This window comes from Solanum pennellii, chromosome 10 (assembly GCF_001406875.1).
Source record: "Solanum pennellii chromosome 10, SPENNV200".
NCBI lineage: Eukaryota > Viridiplantae > Streptophyta > Magnoliopsida > Solanales > Solanaceae > Solanum > Solanum pennellii.
Window position 1 is genome coordinate 55,324,396 of NC_028646.1, and position 6,135 is coordinate 55,330,530.

Below are 6,135 nucleotides of genomic sequence, written 5' to 3' on the forward strand. Positions count from 1 at the left end.
ATATATATATATATATATAATGCCTAACTAAAAATAGAAAAATATTTTACCAACTTGTTAGTTTAGTTCAAATAAAAAATAAAAAGAACTAACTCCAAAATATAAGTCAAATAGAACTCTAACAACACAATTTAAAAACCCTAAAAATAGTTAATTATTTTATTTCTTTGATATCCTGAGACATATTCTCTATAAACTTTCCGCTTGTTTTTTAATAGAGACAAAAATGTGTCTCTGTTGTGAAAATATCGTGGATTAACTAGTACAAATCACATATAAAGAAAATAGAGAAGAGAAATAACACAGAGATTTAACGTGGTTTGGCTAGACCTACTCCTCCAAGAAAAAGTGTTAACTTGTTATATATTATGATTAACACCAACTCACAGGAATTAACAAGTAACAATACGAGCAGCCTGAAAGTGATGAAAACATTATCAAAAACAACACAAAGCCAAGGATCGAAACTAAGAGTTGGGAACAAAAATAAGCCACAAAAATATAAAAGTAACTAAAATAAGCCACTATTTTAGTAAGTAACTAAAATAAGCTTAGTGGAAGAAAAAGTTTCACTATATCCAATTTTCTAAACGTTTTCCGTTACTGTCATAATGTTTATTTTTAATATATAACGGAACTTTTTCTTCCACTTTATAAAGTGGAACTTTTTATTCCACTTTATAAAGTGGAAAAAAAATCTTCCACTTTATAAAAAGTTACCTTTTCATCTTCACCTTCACCTTCTCTCATTTTTCTTTTCATGGCTTCCAAAAAAAAATCACTTTGAAGATGGTCATCTGCATCAAAAATTCACTTACAAAAAAGTGTTAGACATAGTGATAATCATCTGCATCAAAAGTAGGCGAGACATGAAAATTTGAGGATGTCTCAACATTTTCCGTCATTTCAAAGTGTGAAGACTGACCAAAATAATTATTTAGCACATAACTTGGAGCAATATTCCTATCTTGCTGAGGTAAATCGCTACAAAATATATAATAATAAGAATAATAAATAATACAAATTAATAAATAATTGACAAAATCAACAACCAATAATTGAAATATAATAATTGAGCATTACCGGTCACTATCATTGATAGTTTTGTTTAAATCAAAATCATATCGGCCGGTAAGAGTATTTTGATAATGAGTCATTTTAGGAAAATCTGTGAATTGAGTTATCGGGAATCCATCAATGCTATTATGATTTTCTAATTAGGGATGAACATTGACCGATAAAGGAGAACGTTGTTGACTAATCTTAGGCTCCTTCGTAACATAGATTCCAAGTATTGTTGACTTGATTTGATCTATATAGTCATTTGGAACCCTTAAAAAGTCGGTCAACGATTCATCATTATATATAATTCACTCTCTAAAATTTACTTGTCCTTGTGATAAAAATGAAGTAGGGTATTTTTCGGCTATAATCAAACTATAATCGTACTGTTTATACTCATTCTTTTATAAATTTATGATATCGGACATTTATTGGATATTTAGCATTGTGTTTGGGAGGACAATTATAATAAATGGTATTTCCGTCATGTATAATTTCGCCATCCCAATAAATTGAAACTTTAACTTTAGGTGTAGAAGATATTTTTTTTAGATTGAAATGAACAAATATAAAAGACTTTATGTTGTAGGTGCTATCAACTATGCATAAACGTCCTTAAATAGATTTTTCAGAATAAAATATTAAAAATACATAATGAAATATTTTTTTCCATTTTAATGACATATCAAATCAATATAATTTATATGACAACACTGAAAAAACTTCTTCAAGACGTGAAAATATTCTTCTTATAAAGTGTAATAAAAAGTTCCACTTTATAAAGTGGAATAAAAAGTTCCACTTTATAAAGTGGAAGAAAAAACTCCACTTTATAAAGTGTAAGAAAAAGTTCCATTATATATTAAAAATAAACGTTATGAAACTAACGGAAAACGTTTAAATTATTGGATATAGTGGAACTTTTTCTTCCACTAAGCTTATTTTAGTTACTTACTAAAATAGTGGCTTATTTTTGTTACTTTTATATTTTTGTGTTATTTTGGTTCCCAACTCCAAAACCAAACATAATCCTAGTCTTGATTTACGAAGCAAAACAAAAAAGGCAGGATATCTCCATTCACGCCGAACAAACGGCTAAAGAAGAAAAAGAGATATATGTAAATCAATCAGCCAAGACTTATGGAAAAGATTAAAAATCAGCCAAAATTCAAGGAGGAGATTGATGATCAGAAGTTCAAAGATTAGACAAAGATTTAAGGAAGATATTTAAGATCAGTCAAGATTCAAGGAGATCATCTAAGAAAGGAAGGGATTGATTTAATCATGCACATATCTGATATGGACATGATTCGAAAATCAATTCAAATAAATCAACGAATCACCGAAGAATCCTTGATATTCATATCCCTTGGGTACCCAAAATAGAGCATCATCTTTCACAGCTATTTAAACCATTCTCAACCATTGATCTGATGCACCCAACTTCACTTCAGCTTATAGTGGAATCTTCTTTTGTCTTTTATAAAGCTTTGTAAACACGTGAGCAAAAACAATTTAAAATAAAAGAGAGAGAAAGATTATGAGTGTAGGTTTACAAGTAGAGGAAGTGTCAAATTAAAGCTTTTGATTTGCATATCAGATAGGCCAAGTTATGGGAACTCTGAATGTCTCAAGTTCACTTCAAAGCTCTAAAGGAAACCTTTGAAACCCAAGGAGGCTGGACTAGGCACCACATCGGTGATCTGAACCGGTATAAAAAAATTATTTGTTAATTTCTTTCTGAAAGTTATTTTATCATTTATCCATTCTACTAACGTGCATGTAAGTGACAAACCACTACAGGAAGTCGACTCAGGAATAATTTTAATTCACCTCGCCCCTCTTAACTATTAGTTGGTATTAAAGCAGGTCTCACTATTTCAGTGTTTAACCATACGTGAGAAAAGATCCAATGGTACACTATTAGATCCCAGGTGGACATTCGTCATACCGACTACCTTAGTTAATATTCAACATTACTCTCACTGGAAAAACAGATTTAAAATCTTTGTCTTCTCAACTTATCACCAAGCATGGATAGTGATCAAGAAGGGCCTAAGGCTTATTCTGAGCTAACTAAAAAGAATGGCATTGAGAAGTCATTTGATCTTGAATCATTTGACATCACGAAAGAACAACAATAGGTAATTCAAACTAACGTTAGAGACATAAGTTTTTTATATTGTGCTGTGAGTGCAGATAAATACGATAAAACATCAACATCCGAAAGTGCGAAAGAAATGTGGGACAAACTAGAAGTGACGTATGAAGGAACCACCCAAGTAAAGAAAGCACGGATCAGTTCACTTGTTAATGAGTATGAGTTGTTCAAAATGGCTGAAGATGAAAACATTGAATCTATGTTCTAAAGATTTAGCAAAATTGTCTTCGAACTCAAAACTCCTTCCCAAGGATTGGGAAACTAAAGCTTCCATTCTTGAAGATGGAGATTTGCAGAAAATGACATATGAAGAACTCCGAAGCAACTTAATTATCTATGAAGAAAATCATATTAACAAGTACAACAAACATGATAAAAAGAAGACAGTGGCATACACAATCGAGGCATCAAATATTGGAGAAGAAGTCGATAAAAATCAAGATGAGGGAATGATTATTATAAATCGAAGAGTGGGACAAATTCATAAACAAAGAAGACAGAGAACTCAATTGGATTTAAAAAACAACTATTTCAAAATAAATGACGATCAATGCTACTACTATGGAAAACTAGGTTGCATCAGCAAAACTGCCCCGAATGAAGAAGATGAGGAAAAAATCGAAGAAATAAGGATCCTAAACGTCTAGGAGCATGAGATCAAGGATAAACAACTGATGATGATCATGATGAAATGGTCAATCTAAGTTTCATGGCACTAGGTGAAACAAGTGAGGTAAGACCTTTTAAGTGTTCTAATTTTAATAATTTACAAAAATTTTTGAACATGGTCGTTGATAAATTACAAAAGGTTATTGATAAATACAATAAACTTACTCAAGAAAAGAAAGACTAGCAGATTCTTCTCAAAGCAAGTCAAATTGATGTCGACTTATTTACCCTAGAACTAGAGGAAATCTCCCAGTTATAGCTTTGTCTATCAAACCGAATAACCTTTTATAGGAGAAACTCTCCTAATCACATCTCAAATAGATCAAATAGATCTATTTATAATTCTTATTCTTCTTGATTACCTGTTAAAATTACCTATTATACTATATTGGTTACAAATCCTTTAAGTGTCGAAAATATTCCTTTGGAAAATCGATCTGGAGACCAAAAGTGTCTAACCATCAAGGACCCACAAATACTTGGGTACCTAAAAACTAATTTTAATGTTTTGCGAGAGCAATCCAACAGAACCTACAGGAAGGAAATGTGGGTACTTGATAGTGGATGTTTCAGACATATGTGAGCAAAGAAAGAAAATTTATAAAACTATCAAAAGAATAGATGGAGGTTGCACTAGATTTTGAGTAATGCTAAAGGAGAAGTAGCCGGTGTTCGAACTATCACTATTAGCTCATTATGTAATTTAGTGGAAGTGTATTTGGTAGAGGGACTAAAACATAATCTCCTCAGCATTAGTCAACTATGTGATGTTGGGTATCTAGTCACCTTCAATACATTCAGCTGCATCAGCAAACATTTTGGGAAAAAGCTCACCCTTGTTGGAGATCGAGTTAATAATATCTATGTCTTAAAGAATGTTGATTTTCCAGCTGGATCAGCAAACCTTTTGAGAAAAAGCTCACCCTTATTGGAGATCGAGTTATTAATATCTATGTCTTGAAGAATGTTGATTTTCCATCTCTTACATGTCTTACTGCATTATTAAGTGATCCATGTGTGTGACATCGAAGGCTTAGACATGCAAGCATGCATGCGCTTTATAAACTATCAAGACATGATCTTCTAATTGGTCTACCAAAACTAAAGTTTGAGAAATATCACATCGTGTATGCATGCCAACTGGGTAAGAAGAGTCGTTCATCTATTAAAAAAAAGAGATTTTAAGTACTTCCAAACCTCTTTAGCTTCTTCACATGGATCGGTTCGGCCTACTCAAACTACCAACACTGAAGGTAAACGATATGCATTCATAATTATTGACGACTTCTGAAGGTTTACGTGGTAATCTTTCTATCTCATAAAAATGAATTTTTTACTAACTTTGAAGTATTTTGTAGAAAAGTCCATAGAGAAACAGGTTATTTCATTACAACCTTTCACACTGATCATGGTGGTGAATTCAAGATAAAGCTTTTGGAGAGTTCTGTGCTAAAAATTGTTTTTCGCAAAATTTCTCTTCACCTAGACCTCCTCAGCAAAATGGAGTGGTAGAAAGGAAAAATTTAGTCACTGCAAGATACAATAAGAACAATATTACTTGCTCGAAACCTTTTCGACCATTTCTGGGCAGAATTACAGTAAGTACAACTTCTCACATTCTTAATACATGTCTTATCAGGTCTATACTAAAGAAGACTTCTTATGAACTTTGGAGAGGAAAGAAAACCTAACGTAGTTAGTTTCGTCCTTTCGGATTCAAATGTTTTATCCACAATAATGGTAAGAACAATCTTGGAAAATTTGATCCAAGAAGTGACGAAGGTATTTTTCTAGACTATGTACCTATTAGCAGGGCCTTTCGAGTTTTTAATAAAATAACTTTAAGTGTTGAAGAATTTGTTCATTTGGTATTTGATTATACTAATCTAATAGTAAAGGAAAGTGAAGCAAGTGAGGATGAAAATAATTCATCCAAACCAGCAGAAGCAGCTCCAAAAGTATTCATTGAAACTTTCTCTGAAGAGCCAACTACTGCTGAAGTAGAGTCGACTACTCCAGCCGACAAAGTCAACATGCCCAGGGAATGGATACATAATGCTAGTTATCTTAAAACTTCATTCTGGGGAAACCAAATGATAAACTCCAAACAAGGTCATCCCTCAAGAAACAAGATTCACTGGCTGTCATATCACAAATGGAACCAAATCAAATAAATGAAGCATTGGAAGATGAGTCATGGATACAAGCAATGAAAGAAGAACTTGATCAATTCGAAAAGAATC